General features: G+C 38.7%; 1 protein-coding gene across 2 annotated transcripts in view; it reads left to right on the top strand.

Annotated features, from left to right (window-relative positions):
* OPHN1 (oligophrenin 1) overlaps positions 1–24,869 on the top strand; it is a 721,258-nt gene that overhangs the window by 266,519 nt on the left and 429,870 nt on the right. The window lies entirely within an intron of this gene.

Genomic DNA, 24,869 nt, shown 5'->3' with positions numbered 1-24,869 from the left:
ATGGAAAAAAAAGTACCCAATGTACTCACCCCTACTATGAAACTAATTTAGTGCTTTCACCTGAAAACTATAACCCAGTTGCAACCTAAGAATAGGGGGAAGGGGGAAAGGGAGGGGAGGGAAGGGGAACGTGGGTAGAGGGAAGTGGCCAGGCGGGATCACACCTGTGGTGCATCTTACTAGGATATATGTGAAACTTAGTAAATGTAGAATGTAAATGTGTTAGCCCAATAACTAAAAAAATGCCAGGAAGGCTGTCAACCAGTGTGATAAAAATGTGTCAAACGGTTTATGAAGCTAGTGTATGATGCCCCATGATCATATCAATGTACACAGCTATGAGTTAATAGAAAAAAAAAAAGAAAACAAAGTGAAGTTATAGGTACTAGAACAGTGGTTCTCAACCTGCCTAATGCTGTGACCCTTTAATACAGTTCCTCCTGTTGTGGTGACCCCAACCATGAAATTATTTTCATTGCTACTTCATAAGTGTAATTTTGCTACTGTTATGCATCGTGATGCGAATATCTGATATGCAAGATGTATTTAGGCGACCCCTGTGAAAGCGTCATTCGACCCCCCCAACAGGTGTCACCACCCACTGGTTGAGAATCTCTGTCTAGAATAAAACAGATCTATTTAATTTTCAAAAAAAAATACCATCTGGTCCTGGGCTTTTCTTTTTAGGGAGATTTTGTATAGTGGATGCTATTTCAGAACTTGATGTAGTCCTGTTCAACATTTCCACTTCGTTCTGGCTAAGTCTTGGTAGGTGGCATACTTCCAGGTATTGGTTGATTTCTTTCAGATTTTCATATTTCTGAGAGTAGAGTTTCTTGTAGTATTCATTAAGGATTTTTTGGATTTCTGAGGGGTCTGTTGTTATTTCATCTTTACCATTTCTTATTGATGAAATTAGAGATTTTACTCTTTTTTTTTTTCCTGGTTATGTTGGCCAAAGGTTTATCTATTTTATTGATATTTTCAAAAAAACCAACTTTTTGATTTATTGATCTGTTGTGTAATTCTTTTGTTTTCAATTTCATTTAGTTCTGCTCTGATTTTGGTTATTTCTTTTCTTCTGCTGGGTTTGGGGTTGGAGTGTTCTTCCTTCTCCAGTTGCTTGAGATGTCCCATTAAGTTATTAACTTTCTCTCTTTCCGTTTTCTTGAGGAAGGCTTGCAATGCTATAAATTTCCCTCTTAGGACTGCCTTTGCAGTATTGCAGAGGTTCTGGTAATTCGTGTATTGATTGTTGTTTTATTCCAAAAATTTGGTGATTTCCTTCTTAATCTCGTCTATAACCTATTTATCATTCAGTATAAGGTTGTTTGGCTTCCGTGTTCTTATATGGGTATGCAGATTTCTGTTGTTATTGAGTTCAACTTTTATTCCATGATGGTCTGAGAAGATGCAAGGAATCATTTCTATTTTTTTAAATTTGCTGAGGTTAGATTTGTGGCCTAGGATGTGGTCGATTTTGGAGTATGTTCCGTGGGCTGATGAGAAGAATGTGTATTCAGTTTTGTTGAGATGAAATGTTCTGTAGATGTCTGTTAAGTCCAGGTGTTGAATGGTTAAGTTCAAATCTAAGATTTCTTTGTTTAGCTTCTTTTTGGAGGATCTATCCAGCACTGCTCAAGGGGTGTTAAAATCTCCAACTACTATGGAAGTGGAGGAAATCGAGTTGCTCATGTCTGTTAGAGTTTCTCTTATAAATTGTAGTGCGTTGTGGTTGGGTGCATAAATATTAATAATTGAAATCTCATCATATTGAGTATTACCTGTAACAAATATGAAGTGTCCATCCGTATCCTTAATTATTTTGGTTGGTTTAAAGCATATTGCATCTGTGAATAGGATTGCAACACCTGCTTTATTCTGCTTTCCATTTGCCTGTAATATAGATGACCATCCATTCACTTTGAATCTATATTTGTCTTTTAATGTAAGATGTGATTCTTTTATGCAGCAGATATCTGGCTTGAGTTTTTGTATCCAGTTAGCCAACCTGTGCCTCTTTAGAGGACAGATTAAACCATTCACATTAATTGAGAATATTGATAAGCCTTTCGAGAGTCTGGTGGACATTTTTAATCCTTTTGCGACTGTGGAAGTTGGAATTTGATCAAAATTTTCTGGGTGAGTTTACTTTTGTGGTGGAGGATTATGCTGGTCTTTATAGAGTATAGGTCTGAGAATATCCTGGAGAGCTGGCTTAGTTATGGCAAATTTCTTCAACATGGGAATGTCATTGAAGTATTTAATTTCTCCGTCATAAATGAAACTTAGTTTAGGTGGGTATAGGATCCTGGGTTTAAAGTTATTTTGTTTTAGGAGATTGAAAGTCGATGTCCATCCTCTTCTAGCTTGAAAGGTTTCAGAAGAGAGATATGCAGCTATTGTAATATTCTTCCCCTTGTTGGTAATGGTTTTCTTTCATCTGGCAGCTTTCAGAATTTTCTCCTTCATATTAACTTTAGTGAAATTGATTATGATGTGTCTGGGGGATGTCTTATTCGGGTTGAATCGTGCTGGAGTTCTGAAACTGTCTGCTATCTGAATTTCGGAATCTGTTGGCATATCTGGAAAGTTCTCCTTCATAATCTCATGGAGAAGAGACTCTGTGTCTTGGGAAGCCACTTCATCACTTTCCGGGATTCCTATAAGACGAATATTGGTTTTCTTCGAATTATCTCAGAGGTCTCTGAGAGATTGATCTGTTTTTGTCCTCCATTTCTCTTCATCTTTGAGAGTTTGGGAGCGTTCAAAAACTTTGTCTTCAATGTCAGAAATCCTTTCTTCTGCTTGCTCCATTCTGTTACTGAGGGATTCTACTGTGTTTCTCAGATCTTTGAGGGAGGCAACTTCTTGTCTCAGTATGTCAAAATCTTTGATCATTTGGTTTTTGAATTTGTTGCATTCTTGAGATATCTTTTGGGTTACTGCTTGGAGTTCTAATTCAATCTTATTTTCTATCCAGATTCTGAATTTGATTTCTGACATCTCAGCTATTTGTTTGTGCATGGGATCTTGTGCTGTGTCTGCCCCATTGATCCTTGGGGGAGTTGATCTACTCTGATTATTCATATTGCCAGAGTTTTTCTGTTGATTTCGCCTCCTGATTGTTTTTCACCATTGTCTCTGGCCGTCCTCAGACTTGGGGAGGTGTCTTTCCCAGATTAGACCCCAGCTTGATTACTCTATTGTTGCTGGATACTTATAGGGAGTGACCCTGTGTAGTTCCTCTGGGGCTGCTCTAGCTAGGGAGTTCTTGTTGTGGAAGGAGCTCTGGCATGTGACACACCCGGATCTAGCAACAGGGCTGGAGGTGGTGTGTTCGGTTGTGGGAGTGCCTGTCTCCCAGTGACTTTGGCACAGACAGCCCAAGGCTCCAGCAGTCTCTGGCCAGGAGAAGGGCTCTGCGCTGAGGTAGGGAGGGTTCCAGAGGGCACGCAGCTACCAGTATCCCTGGCCAGACGAGTGGGCCAGTGTGGAGGCTGGGAGGACACAGGAGGTAGGACACAGGGTTGCTTGGCGGCGGAGTCCCGGTTGGTTCGGAGTCACGGTGCAGATTTTATGTAGGTCTGGGCGGTGCCAAGCCCAGGCATGTGAGGTTGTTATGAGCTGTGACACCACAGCACTCTACCCAGGGCAACAGCCCAAGTCTCCAGTGTGCCAAAACCGTCTCACTCTGCCCTTGAGGTTTAAGGCTGTAAGGCAGCTCAGTCCCTGTCTTTAAGCTGCTCAGTCACTGGGTTACTAGGTCCCACCTGATCCTTGCTCTGGGACCCTGAGGGCAGAGCTTGGCAGTGCAGTTCTGTCACAATGGCTGCCTGCAGCCCAGCTCAGTGGCTCTGTCTGGGACCCCACACAATGCCCAAAGTTCTGTGCACTCCTGCTCAAGCTCTCACCAAGGCAGTTCAACTGAGTGCCAAGTTCAAAAACACCAAAACAGTTCACAGGTAAGGCCTTTCTGGTTTGCAGTCTTACTGCTGCTTGTACTTACGGTTGCCTGCGTGATTAGGTCGATTGAACACACGCAACCACTTGCCAGTTTCTCACTGTTGTTTTCTCACTATCCTCCTCTTGGGGTCCAGAAGTCCCTTGCTGACTCCCTGTATCCTCAAATGGATGATTATAGGTAGATCCCGCCAGCCAGAGATGCCTGGAGTCTTATTTCCCCAGACTCACTGTGACTAGTTACAGGGAAGCTGTTATACGGCTGCCATGTTTAATCTCTCCATCCTTTCCTCAATTTTCTTTTCAAATTGTTCATTTTTAGTGTATAGAAATGTAATTGTTGGCTAAGGGTGATGCCTCATGCCTGTAATCAGGAAGGCCCAGGCAGGAGGATCCCTTGAGCTCAGTAGTTGGAGGCCAGCCTGAATAAGAGCGAGACCCCATCTCTACCAAAAATAGAAAAAGCTGGGTCTGTGTTGTAGCAGGTTCCTATAGTCCCAGCTACTAGGCAGGCTTTTTAACCAAGACTTTGAGGTTGCTGTGACCTAGATGACCAGGAAAATTTAGCCTGATTAACAAACTGAGACTCTGTCTCAGAAAAAAAAAAAAAAAAGGAATGCAATTGTTGTTATGTTTTGAATTTGTATCCTATAACTTTGCCAAATTTGTTTATTAGCTCTAATAGTATTTTTTTTTAATCTTTAGGATTTTCAGCATATGCATAAATCACATAAATTTATGTCCTTGGCAAACAGAGATAATTTTACTTTTTCCATTCCAATTTGAAAGTCTTTTATTTCTTTTACTTAATTGCTCTCTGAGTAGAACTTCCACTATTACAATGACTAGAAATGATGAAAGAAGTCATCCTTGTCTGTTTAATTTTTGTTTTCAAATTAAGACAGAGTCTTACTGGCTACCCTGGGTAGACTTCCCTGATGTTATAACTCACAGCAGCCTCAAACACCTGGGCTCTAGTGAATCTCTTGCATCAGTCTCCCAAGTATCTGGGACAATAGGAACTTGCTGCAACTTCCATCTCATTTTTCTATTATTTTATTTTATTTTATTTATTTATTTATTCATTTTAAGACAGAGTCACATTATGTCACCCTTGGTAGAGTTGCATGGCGTTACAGCTCAGAGGAACCTCAAACTCTTGGGTGTAAGATATTCTTGCCTCAGCCTCCCAAAAATGCCTTGCTGTTTTTATTGTTGTTGTTGTTGTCATTGTTGTTTAGGGGGTCTGGGCTGGGTTCGAACCTGCCAGCCCTGCTGCATGTGGCCAGCACTCTGACCAGTGAGCTATGGGCGCGGAACCAAATTTTTCTATTTTTAGTAGAGACAGGATCTCACTCTTGCTCAGGTTGGTCTCGAACTCCTGAGCTCAAGCAAGCTTCCCGCCTCATCCTCCCAGAGTGCTAGGATTACAGGCATGAGACACCGTGCCCAGCCAGCCAAGGGCGTTCTTGATGTAGGTGGAGAGTCTGAAGGCCATATCTTGGCTACAGCACTTCTTGTCTTTTAATATTTTAAATATAGTTATTGAAAAAAAATATTTTGGATTGTAGCAGTACATTTTCATTTTTCTTTTCTTTCTTTCTTTTTTTTTTTTTTCTTGAGACAGAGTGTCACTTTGTTGCCCTTGGTAGAGTGCTATGGCATCACAGTTCGCAGCAACCTCAAACTCTTAGGCTCAAGCGATTCTCTTGCCTTAGTCTCCCAAGAACCTGGGACTACAGGCGCCTGCCACAATGCCTGGCTACTTTTAGAGATGGGGTCTCTCTCTGACTCAGGCTTGTCTCGAACCTGTGAGCTCAGGTAATCCACCCTCCTAGGCCTTCCCAAGTGCTAGGATTACAGGTGTCAGCCACCATGTCTGACCTCATTTCCAGTTCTTATAGAAGATAATCCAGTTGTTTGTATTAACTGCTGCCTGGCTCCCTTGTTGGTTTCCTAGTGTGCTTTTTTATTTTTTGACTTTGAAGTTCTCCTGGATGGCAGTTGTTTTTTTGGGATATTTTCTTTGCCTTGGGTTCTAGAGATGTCTTTTTGTGGGCAGTTTTTATTTTATCACTTCTTGGAGCTTGCTGGGGCAAGTTCCGAATTAGTTTTAATTTTTAAAACCTATGTTGTCAGTATAAGTTTGAAGGCTAATTAGTAAAAGCTTCTGTTTCTTGGTAACTGTTTTTTGTACAACAGTATTAGACTACCTGCCAGTTCCTTGTGGTGTCCTGGGCCAGTGGGCTTCATGTCAGAACCTCATTTCAAGCTCCTAGCTCCTAAGGAAAGTCTCTCTGCCTGCCAGATAATATTCTAACTCCCACATACTGCCAGTCCTTGTCATTTGTTGTAGTTATGATCTATAAAGTCAGTGTAAACATTCAATTAGGCTGGATGCGGTGGCTCATGCCTGAAATTCTAGCAAGCACTCTGGGAGGCAGAAGTACGTGGATTGTCTGAACTCAGGAGATCTAGATGAGCCTGGGCAAGAACGAGACCCTGTTGCTATTAAAAATAGAAAAAATAGCTGGGTGTTGTGACAGGTAACTTTAGTCTTAGCTACTTGGGAGGTTGAGGCAAGAGGATTGCTCAAGTCCAAGAGTCTGAAGTTTTTGTTAGTTATGATGCTGCAGCCCATTACCCAGGGCAACAGAGTGAGACTCTGTCTCAAAAAATAAACAAACAAAAAAACATTAAATTAATTAATACTAAAATATTGCTTCTACAGGAAATACAGGGTTAGGTTCTTTTGAGCCTTTCTTTATAGGATTGTTATCAACCAATCAATATATAACCTTGTATGCTCTGTTTAAAGATACCTTATTTTACATATGTTGATTCATTAATGTTGAATTAATGAGTAACAGTAATGTGTTACTGGTGCCTGAATGAAGGTCGTATAACACATATATGCTCTATAAAGACATCCCAGCCTTCTTGCCCTTAGGTCCACTGGAAATGACTTGAATACTATACTTAGGGACTATATTAAACAGTTAAATCACCAGTGAAAACTAGAAAATTGTGAAAAACGTGGTACTAAATAGACCAGGAAAAGGGTATTTGTTTACAGTATGAGAGCTCTAACAGGAAGATAATGTCCCCTTTTTGCCCTCTTGTGATTCAGATTTTATAACAGCTCTTTTCTGTGGCTATGAACAGGGAAGTGTTGTAAGTATTGATTTAGGGTTAAAAATCCATTTATTGACTAGACAAATAACAGATACAGAATCTGCAAATATGAAGATTGAATGTATCTAATTCCAACACCCCTCTACTGGCTGTTTTCCATCAGCTACTGCTTTCTGCTCTGCTTTTGATTTTTTTTTTTTTTTTTCATTTCTAGTACTTGGGAGCTTCTTGTTCTTGCTTACTGTGTCTGCTATGTGTATTTTTTAAAAGACTCACACCCCCATTTGTTACATTTTACACAGAATTTCTGTGTGTTTGGATTAGGAGGATTACATTTTAGTTAAAAGACATCTGATTTATTGGGTCGGTACTTTATTTTCTTATAAAAAGGTAAAACATACATTCAAGAATATTAAATCTAGAAGTGATCTTAAAGATTATCTTGTTGATGGGTTCTTAACTTGAGCTTCAGGCCATCAGGGATCTCTTGAGATTTTACAGAAGTTTGCTTATATGTATATTTTATTGAGAAGAAAGTTTATGTATTTTATCATATTCTCAAAGGGTCTACAATTCTTTAAAAATGAAAGAAGTGGCTTGGCAGCTGTAGCAGATTGGTTATGGCACCAGTCACATATACTGAGGCTGGCAGATTCGAACCCGGCCCAGGCCAGCTAAACAACAATGACAAGTGCAACAAAAAATAGCCGGGCATTGTAGTGGGCATCTGTAGTCCCAGCTGCATGGGAGGCTGAGGAAAGAGAATCGCTTGGGTTCAAGAGTTTGAGGTTGCTATAAGCTGTGATGCGACAGAATTCTACCGAGGGTGACACAGTAAGACTGTCTCAAAAAAAGAAAAAAAAAAAAAAACATGAATAAATAAACAAAAATGCAAGAAGTGATGCTCTAGTCTATTTCTTTTTTTAAATTTTCCAGAAAAATTGCTTATGTTCTCATTGTTTTGTATCAGTCTAGTTAACAGTAGCATTAGCCCAGTTTTTTTTTTTTTTTATTGTTGGGGATTCATTGAGGGTACAATAAGCCAGGTTACACTGATTGCAATTGTTAGGTAAAGTCCCTCTTGCAATCATGTCCTGCCCCCATAAAGTGTGACACAACCAAGGCCCCATCCCCCTCCCTCCTTCCCTCTTTCTGTTTCCACCCCCATAACCATAATTGTCATTAATTGTCCTCATATCAAAATTGATTACATAGGATTCATGCTTCTCCATTCTTGTGATACTTTACTAAGAATAATGTCTTTCACGTCCATCCAGGTTAATACAAAGGATGTAAAGTCTCCATTTTTTTTAATGGCTGAATAGTATTCCATGGTATACATATACCACAGCTTGTTAATCCATTCCTGGGTGGGTGGGCATTTAGGCAGTTTCCACATTTTGGCGATTGTAAATTGAGCTGCAATAAACAGTCTAGTACAAGTGACCTTATGATAAAAGGACTTTTTTCCTTCTGGGTAGATGCCCAGTAATGGGATTGCAGGATCAAATGGGAGGTCTAGCTTGAGTGCTTTGAGGTTTCTCCATACTTCCTTCCAGAAAGGTTGTACTAGTTTGCAGTCCCACCAGCAGTGTAAAAGTGTTCCCTTCTCTCCACATCCACGCCAGCAACTGCAGTTTTGAGATTTTGTGATGTGGGCCATTCTCACTGGGGTTAGATGATATCTCAGGGTTGTTTTGATTTGCATTTCTCTAATATATAGAGATGATGAGCATTTTTTTCATGTGTTCGTTAGCCATTCGCATGTCGTCTTTAGAGAAAGTTCTATTCATGTCTCTTGCCCATTGATATAAGGGATTGTTGGCTTTTTTCATGTGGATTATTTTGAGTTCTCTATAGATCCTAGTTATCAAGCTTTTGTCTGATTGAAAATATGCAAATATCCTTTCCCTTTGTGTAGGTTGTCTCTTTGCTTTGATTATTGTCTCCTTAGCTGTACAGAAGCTTTTCAATTTAATGAAGTCCCATTTGTTTATTTTTGTTGTTGTTGCAATTGTCATGGCAGTCTTCTTCATGAAGTCTTTCCCCAGGCCAATATCTTCCAGTGTTTTTCCTATGCTTTCTTGCAGGATTTTTATTGTTTCATGCCTTAAATTTAAGTCCTTTATCCATCTTGAATCAACTTTTGTGAGTGGGGAAGGTGTGGGTCCAGTTTCAGTCTTTTACATGTAGACATCCAGTTCTCCCAACACCATTTATTGAATAGGGAGTCTTTTACTCAAGGTATGTTCTTGTTTGGTTTATCAAAGATTAGGTGGTTGTAAGATATTAGTTTCATTTCTGGGTTTTCAATTCGATTCCAAGTGTCTATGTCTCTGTTTTTGTGCCAGTACCATGCTGTCTTGAGCACTATGGCTTTGTAGTACAGACTAAAATCTGGTATGCTGATGCCCCCAGCTTTATTTTTGTTACAGAGAACTGCCTTAGCTATACGGGTTTTTTTCCGGTTCCATACAAAACGCAGAATCATTTTTTCCAAATCTTGAAAGTATGATGTTGGTATTTTGATAGGAATGGCATTGAATAGGTAGATTGCTTTGGGGAGTATAGATATTTTAACAATGTTGATTCTTCCCATCCATGAGCATGGTATGTTCTTCCATTTGTTAATATCCTCTGCTATTTCCTTTCTGAGGATTTCATAGTTTTCTTTATAGAGGTCCTTCACCTCCTTTGTTAGGTATATTCCTAGGTATTTCATTTTCTTTGAAACTATGGTGAAGGGAGTTGTGTCCTTAATTACCTTCTCATCTTGACTGTTATTGGTGTACACAAAGGCTACTGACTTGTGGACATTGATTTTATATCCTGAAACATTACTGTATTTTTTGATGACTTCTAGGAGTCTTGTGGTTGAGTCTTTGGGGTTCTCTAAGTATAAGATCATGTCGTCAGCAAAGAGGGAGAGTTTGACCTCCTCTGCTCCCATTTGGATTCCCTTTATTTCCTTGTCTTGCCTAATTGTATTGGCTAGAACTTCCAGCACTACGTTGAATAATAAAGGTGATAGAGGACAACCTTGTCTGGTTCCAGTTCTAAGAGGAAAAGCTTTAAGTTTTACGCCATTCAGTGAAATATTGGCTGTGGGTTTGTCATAGATAGGTTGAATCAGTTTTAGAAATGTGCCACCTATGCCTATACTCTTCAGTGTTCTAATTAGAAAAGGATGCTGGATTTTAATCAAATGCTTTTTCTGCATCTATTGAGAGGATCATGTGATCTTTATTTTTGCCTCTGTTAATATGGTGGCTAACGTTTATAGACTTGCGTATGTTAAACCAGCCTTGCATCCCTGGGATGAAGCCTACTTGATCATGATGAATGACTTTTTTGATGATAAGCTGTAATCTATTGGCTAGGATTTTGTTGAGAATTTTTGCATCTATATTCATGAGTGAGATTGGTCTGAAATTCTCCTTTTTGTTTAGGTCTTTTCCTGGTTTTGGTATCAGGGTGATGTTTGGTTCATAGAATGTGTTGGGGAAGATTCTTTCTTCCTTAATTTTTTGGAATAATTTCTGCAATACAGGAATAAGCTCTTCCTTGAAGGTTTGATAGAATTCTGGAGTGAAGCCATCTGGACCAGGGCATTTTTTGGTTGGAAGATTTTTTATTGTTTGTTTGATCTCAGTGCTTGAAATTGGTCTGTTCAGGAGCTCTATTTCTTCCTGGCTGAGTCTAGGGAGAGGGTGTGATTCCAAATATTGATCCATTTCTTTCACATTGTCAAATTTCTGGGTATAGAGTTTCTGGTAGTATTCAGAGATGATCTCTTGTATCTCTGTGGGATCAGTTGTTATTTCCCCTTTATCATTTCTGATTGAGGTTACTAGAGATTTTACTTTTCTATTCCTCGTTAGTCTGGCCAATGGTTTATCTATTTTATTTATTTTTTCAAAAAACCAACTCCTCGTTTCATTAATTTTCTGAATGATTCTTTTGTTTTCAATTTCATTGATCTCTGATTTGATTTTGGATATTTCTTTTATTCTACCGAGTTTAGGCTTAGATTGTTCTTCTTTTTCCAATTCCATAAGATCTCTTGTGAGATTGTTGATGTGCTCTCTTTCTGTTTTTCGAATGTAGGCATCTAAAGTGATGAGTTTTCCTCTCAAAACTGCTTTTGCAGTATCCCACAGGTTTTGGTAGCTTGTGTCTTCATTGTTGTTATGCTCAAGGAAGTTAATGATTTCCTGTTTTATTTCTTCCTGCACTCATCTGTTATTCAACAGAAGATTGTTTAATTTCCATGCCTTTGGGTGGTGTCGAGCATTTTGGTTAGAGTTGAGTTCCACCTTTAGTGCCTTATGGTCTGAGAAGATACAAGGTAACATTTCAATTCTTTTGATTCTGTTGATATTTGTTTTGTGTCCCAGGATATGATCAGTTTTGGAGAATGTTCCATGGGGTGATGAGAAGAATGTATATTCTTTATCTTTGGGATGGAGTGTTCTATATGCGTCTGTCAAGCACAGTTGTTCTAGGGTCTCATTTAAATCTCTTATATCCTTGTTTAATTTCCGTTTAGGGGATCTGTCCATCTCTGTAAGAGGAGTGTTAAAGTCCTCTGTTATTATGGTATTATCAGATATCATATTGCTCAGACTGAGTAAGGTCTGTTTCAAGAATCTGGGAGCATTTAAATTGGGTGCATAAATATTTAGAATTGAAATGTCTTCTTGTATTTTTCCCTTGACCAATATAAAGTGACCATCTTTGTCTTTTTTGACTTTAGTTGCTTTAAATCCACATGTATCTGAAACTAAGATTGCAACTCCTCTTTTCTTCTGAATTCCATTTGCCTGAAAAATTGTCTTCCAACCCTTGACTCGTAGCTTTAATTTGTCTTTTGAAGCCAGGTGTGTTTCTTGCAGACACCAATGGATGGCTTGTGTTTTTTAATCCAGTCAATCAATCTATGTCTCTTCAGTGGGGAATTCAAGCCATTAACATTTATTGAGATAATTGATAAGTGTGGTAGTATTCCATTCGTCTTATTTTGTGAGAGTCCATTGCTTAGTTTTATCTTTTGCATCAGTGTGGAGGTTAGGTTCTGTCCTTTAATTTCTGAGTTCTTACTTTGCTGCTGATCCATTGTGGTTGTCAGTGTGCAGAACAGGTTGAAGTATTTCCTGTAGAGCTGGTCTTGTTGTGGCGAATTTCCTTAATGTTTGTATATCCGTAAATGATTTGATTTGTCCGTCAATGTTGAAGCTTAGCTTAGCAGGGTACAGAATTCTGGGCTGGAAATTGTTCTGTTTAAGTAGATTAAAGGTACATGACCATTGTCTTCTTGCTGGGAAAGTTTCATTAGAGAAGTCTGCGGTCACTCTGATGGATTTGCCCCTGTAGGTCAACTGGCGCTTACTCCTGGCAGTTTGCAGAATCTTTTCTTTTGTCTTGAGTTTGGACAGGTTCATCACAATGTGTCTTGGAGAAGCTCGGTTAGAGTTGAGGTGACCTGGGGTCCGATATCCCTCTGAAAGCATTGTGTCAGAATCTTTGTTGATATTTGGGAAATTTTCTTTTATAATATTCTCTAGTATGGCTTCCATTCCTCTGGGGCATTCTTCTTCCCCTTCTGGAATTCGTATAACTCGTATGTTGGAACGCTTCAGAAAGTCCCATAATTCTGACAGTGAATGTTCTGCTTTCTCTCTCTTCTTTTCTGCCTCTTTTACTATCTAGTTATCTCAAAAACTTTGTCTTCTACCTCTGAAATTCTTTCTTCTGCATGGTCTAACCTGTTTCTGATACTTTCCATTGCATCTTTAAGTTCCCTAATTGACTGTTTCAGTTCCTTCAGCTCTGCTATATCCTTTTTATATTCTTCATATCATTCATCTCTTATTTGATTCTGTTTTTGAATTTCCCTTTGGTTATTTTCCACTTTATGAGCAGTTTCCTTCATTTTTTCCATCATTTCTTTCATTGTTTTCAACATGTGTATTCTAAATTCCCTTTCTGTCATTCCTAACATTTCTTTATAGGTGGAATCCTCTGCAGTAGCTACCTCATGATCCCTTGGCTGGGTTGTTCTGGAGTGGTTCTTCATGTTGCCTGGAGTTTTCTGGTGATTCTTCCTCATGAGTGATTTCTTTTATCTGTTTTCTTGCCCTAATTTTCCTTTCACTTCCTCTTGCTCTTTAAGTTCTCGTGCCTGTTGAAGTTGCGGGCGGGTTTAGACGGATTGAACACACGTGACCGCTTGCCGGTTTTCCACTGTTTTAGTCCTCCTCTTGGGGTCCAGAAGTCTCTTGCTGACCCCCTGTATCCTCTCAGGGGTGATGATAGGCAGATCCCACCAGCCAGAGATGCCTGGAGTCCTATCTCCCCATACTCACGGTGCCCAGATGCACTGAAGCTGTTACTCGGCTGCCATCTTCTATCCAGATTGATTAGCCCAGTTTTAAAATAAAAATATCTAATTATATTTATGAAATGATTTTTAGTGTTTAAAAGAACTTTACCATGTCATTTAATCCCTTCACAACCCACTGATGTAGATGATATCCTTATTTTAGAATTGTAGGAATTTAAGGAAAATCATAAGAACTGGTAAGTAGTATGATTTTTTGTGTTTGTTTTATTAATTGAGGCCCAGTGAGGCAAAGTCACTTTCCTAAACCTACAACACTGATGTGTTCCAGAGCCAAGACTGGAACTCCAGTCTTACTGATATTTCCACTACTGCTTTTTCCCTTGGAAAAATATACACCCTTATCAGGTGGTAATATGCTGATCCATTTAAAATAATAAATTTGTGAGTATAAAAGGATGCATGTATTAAGAGAACATTTTTATTTCTTTTTAAACAGAAAGCAGCCCAAACCACCAAGCCTTGCAGTCCCTTGGTCATTTCTATTTTGTAATGTACTTTAGAAATAGAGTTGCTTCTACGAAGTTTTGAGTCGTATTGAAAGTTTACTATTTGAGTTTCATCCCAATTAAAAACTGGATGCAAATGGAGTTACTACATATAATTCAAGTAAATGTATCTACCCACACTTGTAGATAACATTTATACACATTTTCCTGTTAGTTGCTTATCTAAAATTAGAAACTAATTAGGACTTGGGTTCATTCTTTCTTTTTTTTTTTGACACATCCTTCTTCTATCCCTAGCTTTATCTGTGCTTTTGTCACTCATATTTCAAAAGAATTTCCATAGTTTCTCCTTATGCAGCTTTTAGGGTGAAATTTATTTTTGGCTGGGCATGGTGGCTCAGGCCTGTAATCCTGGCACTGTTTTTCTTTTAAAATTTTTTTTGTTTTTTATTTTTATGGACATTTAATAGTTCTATGTATTTATAGAGTACATGTGATATTTTGATATAAGTATACAAAGTGTAATGATCAAATCAGAGTAATTAGGGTTTCCATCATCTCAGGAATTTATCATTTTATGTGTGTGTTAGGAACGGGTCCAGTTCTGCCAGTGGCTTTCACTATCCCATCCTCCTCGCCCCTTAGAGGGTCCTATCTGGGGTGCCACTTGTCGGGACTTTGGACTAGCCAGGTCTCCGGCCCCGACTTACATAGCATCTGGACGTGGACTGCTGTGCTATCTTGCTTGGGAAGAATTACCCTTAGGTGCATGAGGGCTATTCGCTTTTGCAGAAGGGAGAGAGAGAGAAACAGTCTTTGATGGACAGAAACAGTCTTAGTCAGAAAGTAAATCTTAGCAGTCTTCTTAGAGAGATTCTGGGCAGATGCCCTGCGGGCAGGAGAAGTGAATGAGTCAGAGGGAGGGGGTCCGTGAAAGAATGTGTGCGCACTCCCCAACTGCCTTCTCCTGTAGCTTCTTATAGACATGATCCCATGGCTATTTACCCACAGGTGTAGAGACTGCCAATCACCCATGTTCTCATCTCAGGAGCTCTCTTGAGAAGAGCTGAATCCCTTCCCCATGCCCTTATCACCAAGGTGTTACATTACTAAGCTGTTACAGGTGTTTCTAATAACTCACGCTTCTCCTTCCTCTGAAGCTATATGGTGGTCTGCTACACAGTTCTACTCTTTTAGTTATTTTCAGATATATAATAAATTATTGTTTAGCTATAGTCATTCTATTGTAATACTAAGCAGTAGATCTTATTCCTTCTATCTAAGTGTATTTTTGTGCTCATTAACCATCCTTTTTTTAATGAAGGTTTTTTTTTAATTGTTTGGGATTCAATGAGGGTATAAAGAACTAGCTTGTTTAACACTGACTGATTGCATTTGTTAGATAAAGTCTGTCTTATAATTGTGCCCACCACCAAATGGAATCTAGCCACACATCGAGACCTCATGCCCCTTCCTCCTCCCTTCTCCTCACTTGCTCATTCCCCTATCCCCTTTATATTAGCTCATTTACTGCCTTCATATTAGAATAGAGTACATTGGATTCTTGCCTCAACATTCTTGTAATGCTTTACTAAGAAGAATGTGTTCCACCTCCCAGTTAATATGAAAGATGTAAAGTTTCCATGTCTTTTAGTGGCTGAATAGTATCCCATGGTATACACATACCACAGCTTGTTAATTCGTTCTGGGGTTGGTTGGCATTTAGGCTGTTCCAAATTTTGGCGATTGTAAATTGAGCTGCAAGAAACAGTCTAGTGCACGTGTCCTTATGGTAAAAGGATTTCTTTCCTTCTGGGTAGATGCCCAGTAATGGGATTGCAGGATCAAATGGGAGGTCTAGCTTGAGTTCTTTGAGGGTTCTCCATACTCCCTTTCAAAATGGTTGTATTAGTTTGCATTCCCACCAGCAGTGTAAAAATGTTCCTTTCTCTACACATCCATGTTAGCGTGTGCAGTTTTGAGATTTTGTGATGTCGGCCATTCTTGCTGGTTACATGATATCTCAGGGTGGTTTTGATTTGCATTTCTTTGATGATTAGGGACGATGAGCATTTTTTCATAGGTTTGCTAGCCATTCATCTGTCTTCTTAAGAGAAGGTTCTATTCTTGTCTCTTGCCCAATGATATATGGGATTGTTGGCTTTTTTCATGTGTATTAATTTGTGTTCTCTATTGATCCTAGTTATCAAGCTTTTGTCTGATTCAAAATATGCAAATATCTTTTTTCATTGTGTAGGTTGTCTATTTGCTTTGATTGTTGTCTCCTTAGCTGTACAGAAGCTAATTAAGTCCAATTCGTTTATTTTTGTTGTTGTTGGAATTGCCATGGAAGTCTTCTTCATAAAATCTTTCCCCAGTTCGCTATCTTCCAGTGTTTTTCCTATGCTTTCTTTGAGGATTTTTTATCATTCCATGCCTTAAATTTAGGCCATTTATTCATTTTGAATCAATTTTTGTGAGTGGAGAAAGGTGTGGGTCCAGTTTCAGTCTTTTACATGTGAGTATCTAATTCTCCCAGCACCGTTTATTGAATAGGGATTCTTTCCTCCCTGTGTATGTTCTTGTTTGTTTTATTGAAGATTAGGTGGCTGTAAGATTTTAGCTGCATTTCCTGGTTTTCTATTCAATTCCAAATGTTTGTGTCCCATTTTTGTGACAGTACCATGCTGTTTTGACCCCTATGGCCTTGTAGTACAACCTAAAGTCTGGTAGGCTGATGCTCTGGCTTTGTTTTTATTACTAAGAACTGCCTTAGCTATACAGGTTTTTTTCTAGGTCCATACAAAACAGAAAATTATTTTTTCCAAGTCTTGAAAGTACAATGTTGGTATTTTAGTAGGGGTGGCATTGAATCTGTAAATTGCTTTGGGATGTATAGAGATTTTTTTTTGAGACAGAGTCTCACTATTTTGCCCTTGGTTAAGTGCTATGGCATCACAGATCACAGCAACCTCAAACTCTTGGGCTTAAGCAATTCTCTTGCCTCGGCCTCCCAAGTAGCTGGGACCACAGACATCCACCACAATGCCCAGCTGTTTTTTTTGTTGCAGTTGTCATTGTTGTTTAGCTTGTCTGGGCTGGGTTCAAACCCACCAGCCTCAGTGCATGTGGCTGGTGCCTTAACCACTGTGCTACAGGCGCTGAGCTGAGAAGTATAGACATTTTAATAATGTTGATTCTTCCCAGCCATGAGCATGGTTATGTTCTTCCATTGGTTAATATCTTCTGCTATTTCTTTTCTTAGCTTTCATAATTTTATTTATAGAGGTCCTTCACCTCTTTTGTTAGGTATATTCTTAGGTATTTCATTTTATTCAAAGCCATGATGAAGGGAAATCAATTAGCCTCTCATCTTGGCTGTTATTGGCGTTTACAAAGGCTACTGACTTGTGGACGTTGATTTTATATCCTGAGACATTACTATATTTTTTGACGACTTCCAGGAGTCTTGTGGTTGTTTCTTTGGGGTTCTCCTAAGTATAAGATCATATCGTCAGCAAAAAGGGAAAGTTTGACCTCCTCTGTTCCCATTTGGATGCCCTTTATTTCCTTGTCTTGCCTAATTCTACTGGCTAGAACTTTCAGCACTATGTTAAAAGTAGTGGTGATAGAGGACAACCTTGTCTGTTTCCAGTTCTAAGTGGAAAAGCTTTCAGTTTTACTTCATTCAGTAAAATATTAGCTGTGGATTTGTAATATATATCTTTGATCAGTTTAAGAAATGTGCCACCGGGTGGTACCTGTGGCTCAAAGGAGTAGGGTGCCAGCCCCATATACCGGAGGTGGTGGGTTCAAACCTGGCCTGGCCAAAAACTGCAAAAACTGCAACAAAAACAACAACAACAAAAAAAAAAAAAAAGAAAGAAAGAAAAAGGAAAGGAAAGAAAAGAAATATGCCAACTATGTCTATACTATTCAGTGTTCTAATTAGACGTTTTTGATGAGAAGCTGTAATCTATTGGCTAGAATTTTGTTCAGAATTTTTGCATCTATATTCATTAGTGAAATTGGTCTGAAGTTCTCCTTTTTAGTTGGGTCTTTTCCTGGTTTTGGTATCAGGATGATCTTTGCTTCATAGGACGTTTTAGGGAAGATTCCTTCCTCCTCAATTTTTTGGAATAATTTCTGTACTATGGGAATAAGCTCTTCTTTGAAGGGTTGATAGAATTCTGGTGTGAAGCTATCCAGACCAGGGCATTTTTTTGTTGTTGGAAGATTTTTTTACTATTTATTTGATCTTAGTGCTTGAAATTTGTTTGTTCAGGAGATCTATTTCTTCTTAGCTAAGTCTAGGGAGAGGATGTAATTCCAAATATTGATCCATTCCCTTCACATTGTCAAATTTATGGGCACATAGTGTCTTGTAATATTCAGAGATAATCTCTTGTATCTCTGTGGCATCTGTTGTTATTTCCCCTTTATCATTTCTGATTGAGGTTACTAGAGATTTTAGTTTTCTATTTCTGGTTAGTCTGCCCAAAAGTTTATCTATTTTATTTATTAAAAAAAAAAAAAACAAAAAAAAACAACTCCTTGTTTCATTAATTTTCTGAATGATTCTTTTGTTTTCAATTTCATTAATCTCTGATTTAGTTTTGGATATTTCTTTTCTTCTGCTGGGTTTAGGCTTAGATTGTTCTTCTTTTTCCAATTCTATAAGAAGGCTTGTGAGTTTGTTGATGTGTTCTCTTTCTGTTTTTTAGATATAGGCATGTGAGTCGATAAATTTTCCTCTCAGGACAGCTTTTACTATATCCCCCAGATTTTGGTAGTTTGTGTCTTCATTGTTGTTATGGTCAAGGAAGTTAATGATTTTCTCTTTTATTTCGTCCTTCACCCAATTGTCATTAAGTGTAAGGTTGTTTAATTTTCATGCCTTTGTGTGGGGTTGAACGGTTTTGTTGGAGTTGAGTTCCACCTTTAATGCCATGTGGTCTGAGAAGACACAAGATAACATTTCAATTTTTTTTGATTCTGTTGAGGTTTGTTTTGTGTCCTAGGATTCGATCAAGTTTTGAGAATGTTCCATGGGCCAATGAGAAGAATGTAAATTCTTTAGCTTTGGGAGGCAGTGTTCTATATACGTCTATCAAGCACAGTTCTTCTAGGGTGTCATTTAAGTTCTTTATTTCTTTGTTTAATTTATGTTTAGAGGGTCTGTCTGGCTCTGTAAGAGAAGTGTTAAAGTCCCCTGTTATTATGGTGTTATAGAATATCATATTGTTCAGACTAAGGTCTCTTTCAAGAATCTTGGAGCATTTAAATTGGGTGCATAAATATTTAGAATTGAAATGTCTTCTTGTTGTGTTTTTACCTTAATCAATATAAAGTGACCATCTTTGTCTTTTTGACTTTAGTTGCTTTAAATCCACTCTTATCTGAAAATAAGATTGTAATCCCTCTTTTCTTCTGAATTCTGTTTGCCTGAAAAATTGTCTCCCAACTTTTAACTCTGAGCTTTAATTTGTCTTTTGAGGTTAGGTGTATTTCCGCAGAGAGAAAATGAATGGCTTGTGCTTTTTAATCTAATCCGTCAATCTCTTCAGTGGGGAATTCAAGGCATTCGCATTTATTGAGATAATTGATAAGTGTGGAAGCATTCTATTCATCTTATTTTGTGAAAGTCCAGTGCTTAGTTTTATCTTTTGCATCATTGTGGAAGCTGTGTTTCGTCCTTTAATTTCTGGGTGCTTACTTTGCTGGTGGTCCATTGTGCTGGTCAGTGTGTCAAACAGGTTGAAGTATTTCCTGTAGAGCTAGTTTGTTGTGGCAAATTTCCTCAGTGTTTGCATATTAGTAAAAGATTTGATTTCTCCATCCATTTTAAAGCTTAGCTTAGCAGGATGTAGAATTCTGGGCTAGAAATGGTTTTGTTTAGGTAGAGGTAGATAACCATTGTCTTCTGGCTTGAAAGGTTTCATTAGATAAATCTGCAGTCATCTTGATGGGTTTTCCCCAGTAGGTCAATTGTTGATTACTCCTGGCAGCTTGCAACATCTTTTCTTTTGTCTTGACTTTGGGCAGATTCATCACAATGTGTCTTGGAGAAGCTCTGTTTGAGTTGAGGTGACCTGGGGTCCCTCTGAAAGGAGTGTGTCAAAATCTTTGGTGATATTTGGGAAATTTTTATTTGTAACATTCTTTAGTATGGCTTCCATTCCTCTGGGATATTCTTCTTCCCTTTTGGGATACGTATAACTTGTATGGCTGAATACTTCATAAAATCCCATAATTCTGTTAGTGAATTGTCTGTTTTCTCTCTCTCTTTTTCTGCCTCTTTAACTATCTGAGTCATCTTAAGAGCTTTGTCATCTACCTCTGAGATTCTTTTTCTTCATGGTCTAATCTGTTATTGATACTTTCTATGGCACCTATTTGACTGCTTCAATTTCTTCAGCTATGTTATATCCTTTGTATATTCTTCATATCATTCATGACTTACTTGATTCTGTTTTTGGATTTCCTTTTGGTTATTTTCCACTTTCTTAGCAATTTACTTCATTATTTTCATCATCTGTATTTTAAATTCCCCTTCTTTCTAACATTTCTTTATAGGTGGAATCGTCTGCAGTAGCTACCTCATGGTCCTTTGTGGAAGTTTTTGTGGACTGGTTTTTCATTTTGCCAGGATTTTTCTGCTGGTTCTTCCTCATGTGTGTTTTCTTTTATCTATTTCCTTGCCCTAATTTTCCTTTCACTTTCTCTTGATCTTTAAGTTCCTGTGCCTCTGGCCTAAGGGTTTGATGAATCCTTTTGGTACTAAAAGGATAAGAAGATTGAATAGCAAGAAGGGAAAAAAGTTTAAAAAAAAGAAAAAAGGGAAAGGGGAGGGTGAGTAAAAGGAAATATTGAAAAAAGGAAGAGAGGCACAGAAGAGGGAGACAGGTGTAATAAAGTTGTACACGTGGGCACTTTGACCCACACCTTAATAACCCCCATCCTTTTGGGGTGCTGGTTTTAGTGGTTCCCTTCAGGTCAACAGCTCTTTGCCAGCCTGAGCAGACACAGTACCCCATCTCCGCCAAATAGACCAGAAAGAAAAAAATATTATAAAGCAAATGAAAACAAACAGAATACTTTACAGGATAAAACTGGGGAAAAAAACAAATAATAGGGGCAGAAACACTAGAACTTCTTATTATTAAAAAAGGGCAACAATGGAAAATTATATTTAAAGAGTAATAATGAAAAATGATAAAAAAAAGAAAAATCTTGGGGGAAAATTTTGAAAGAAAAAACAAAAAAACAAAAAACAAACCAAAACCAAAAAATCCAGTGTATATATCTTGAATATTGTCTGGGTAACAGGCGATCTTATGGCAAATGAGATGCTAATCACAATGCTGTACAACTGTATGAAATGGAATAGAGACTGGAGGTTTGTGCTGACTTCTTTGCCATCAAACCCGCAGGGCTGAGACCCTAAAACTCTAAGCAGGGCTGAGACCCTAAAACTCTCCTTAGCCCACTTAAAAGACACTTTAAACTGTTAACCTTGGTTAAACAGAAGCTTTCCTGGGAAAGCACTTGTCACTGGGATCTCTCCTGAAGTGGCTGCATGCTTATCCAGTGCACCAAAAATGGCCTCACTCTATGCCCCTGAGGGTCGAGGCTGCAAGGCAGCCCTCCTACTGCCAAACACTGAAAGCTCCACTGTTCCCCAGGGTCTCAGTCCTGGCCTTTGTCACTGCTCACAAAGATCACTCATCCATGTCTCCCAGCCCGAGCCTCGCTCTGCAACCCTGAGTGTAGAGCCTGTAGGGCAGTTCTTCCACAATGGCTGCTCATGTGGCCCACAGCCAAAGAATGTTAGCTCTGTTCTGGCCCAGCGGCTCAGTCCCCTACCCTGGACAACCCTTAAGGCCACCTGCACTCTCGCCCAAGTTCTCCCAAGGTAATTCAACCGATTGCCCAAGTCGAAAACCAAAACAACCCACAGGGAAGGCCTTCCCTTTCTGCAATCTTGCTGCTGTTTTGGTTACAGCTGTGGCAGCCTCAGACCAAATGCAACCACTTGCTACTTCTCCTCAGCTTTTGTCCTCCTCCTCGGGTCCAGAAGTCTCTTGCTGCCTCTATACATCTCCAAAGGGATGTTTCCAGGCAGAGCCCAAAAGCCAGAGATGCCTGGAATCTTCTCTCCCCAATCCTCCTTGCCCAGTTGCAAAGAATCTGTTACTTGGCTGCCATCTTGATTTTGATGGTGAGCATTTTTTTTTAATGTTTGTTAGCCATTCGTCTGTCTTCTTTAGAGAAGGTTCTATTCATGTCTCTTTCCCAGTGATATGATATATGGGATTGTTTTGTCTTTTTTTGTTGATTAATTTGAGTTCTCTGTAGATCCTCATTATTAAGTTTTTGTCCAATTTATAATATGCAAATATCTTTTTTATTGCCTAATAATTGGGCACAAATTGGGTAATCATTGAGGGCACAAAGAACTAGGTTACATTGCTTGCATTGGCTGGGTAAAGTCTCTCTAATAATAGTGTCCCACCTGCAAGAGGTTTGTCATACACTGTGGCCCTACACCCCCCTCCCTCATTCCTTCTTTTCACTCCCCCAACTCCCTTCCCCCACCTTGTACTAGCATCAATTATCCTCATATCAGAATTGAGTACATTGCATTCTTGCTTCTCCATTCTTGTAATGCCTAACTAAACTAAGAAGAATGTATTTCAACTCCATTCAAATTAATACAAAAGATGTAAAGTTACCATCTTTTTTAGTGGCTGAATAGTATTCTATGGTATACATATACCACAGCTTTTTTTTTTTTTTTTTTTTTGAGATAAAGTGTTGCTTTGTCACCCTTGGTAGAGTGCCATGGCATCATAGCTCACAGCACACTCAAACTCCTGGGCTCAAGTAATTTTCTTGCTTTAGCCTCCCGAGTAGCTGGGACTACAGGTGCCTTCCACAATGCCTAGATATTTTTAGGAATGGAGTCTTATGTTTACTCAGGCTGGTTTAGAACCCCTGATCTCAGGCAATCCACCTGCCTTGGCCTCCCAGAATGCTAGGATTACAGGTGTGAGCCACCACTCCTGGCCTTACACCACAGCTTATTAATCTATTCCTGGGTTGGTGGGCATTTAGGTTGTTTCTGCAGTTTGGCAGTTGTAAATTGAGCTGTGATAAACAGTCTAGTGCAAATGTTCTCATGATAAAAAAGATTTTTTTTTTCTTCTTGGTAGATGTTCAGTAATGGGATTGATTGCAGGATCAAATGGGAGGTCTAATTTGAGTTCTTTGAGTTCCTTCCAAAAGAGTTGTATTAGTTTCCAGTCCCAATAGCAGTGTAAAAGTATTCCCTCCTCTTCACATCCACGCCAGCATCTGCAGCTTTGAGACTTTGTGATGTGGGCCATTCTCACTGGGGTTAGGTGGTATCTCAGGGTGGTTTTGATTTGCATTTCTCTGATGATTAGGGATGATGAGCATTTTTTCATGTGCTTGTTAGCCATTCTTCTGTCTTCTTTACAGAAGGTTATATTCATCTCATTTGCCCATTGACATAGGGATTGTTTGTTCTTTTTTAATTGCTTAATTTGAGTTCTCTGTAGATTCTAGTTATCAAGCTTTTGTCTGATTCATAATATGAAAATATCTTTTACCATTCCGATGGTTGTCTATTTGCTTTGGTCATCTCCTTAGCTGTACAGAAGCTGTTCAGTTAAATTAAATCCCAGTTGTATATTTTTGTTGTTACAATTGCCACTTGAGTCTTTTTCATAAAGTCTTTCCTCAGTCTGATAACTTCAAGTGTTTCCCCGTACATTTTTTGAGGATTTTTATTGATTCATCCCTTAGATGTAGATCTTTTCTCCATCTTGAATCAATTTTAGTGAGTGGAGAAAGATGCAGCTCCAGTTTCAGTCGTTTACACATGATTGATTATCCAGGTACCTCAGCACCATTTATTGAATAGGGATTTTTTTCCCCCAGGGTATGTTCTTGTTTGGTTTATCAAAGATCAGGTGGTTATAAGATGTTAGTTTAATCTCATGGTTTTCTACTCGATTCCAGATGTATGTGTCTGTGTTTTTGTGCCAATACCATGCTGTTTTGATCACTATGGCCTTGTAGTACAGCCTAAAATCTGGTAAGCTAATGTCCCCAGCCTTGTTTTTATTACTGAGAATTGCTTAGTTATACGGGTTTTCTTCTGGTTCTATACAAATTGAAGAATTATTTTTTCCAAATCTTGAAAGTATGATGATGGTATTCTAATGAGGATGACATTGAATCTGTAGATTGGTTTGGGTAGTGTAGACATTTTCACAATGTTGATTCTTCACAGCCACCAGCATGGTATGTTCTATTTGTTAACATCTGCTATTTCTTTTCTTATGGCTTCTTGGTTTTCTTTGTAGAGGTCCTTCACCTCTTTTGTTAGATATATTCCTATGTTTTAAATTTTCTTTGGAGCTACTGTGAAGGGAATTGTGTCCTTGATTATCTTCTCATCTTGGCTATTACTGGTAGTTAAAAAGTCTACTGATTTGTGGACATTGATTTTATATCCTGGGACATTACTTTGTTTTTGATCACTTCTAAGAGTTTTGTGGTTGAGTCTTTGGGGTTCTCTATGTATAAGATTATATCATTGGCAAAGAGTGAGAGTTTGACCCCCTCTGCCCTCATTTGGTTGCCTTTTATTTCTTCCTCTTGCCTGATTGTATTGGCTAGAAATTCCAGCACTGTGTTTAATAGTAGTGGCCATAGATGACAACCTTTTCTGGTTCTAGTTCTAAGTGAAAAAGCTTTCAATTTTACTCCATTAGTATAATATTCGTTGTGGGTTTATTGTAGATGGTGTCAATTAGTTTAAGAAATGTGCCACCTGTGCCTGTTTTCTTTAGAGTTCTTATTAGAACAGGATGTTGAATTTTGTTGAATGC

This window comes from Nycticebus coucang, chromosome X (assembly GCF_027406575.1).
Source record: "Nycticebus coucang isolate mNycCou1 chromosome X, mNycCou1.pri, whole genome shotgun sequence".
Taxonomy (NCBI): domain Eukaryota; kingdom Metazoa; phylum Chordata; class Mammalia; order Primates; family Lorisidae; genus Nycticebus; species Nycticebus coucang.
This window is presented reverse-complemented; position numbering and strand designations above follow the sequence as displayed.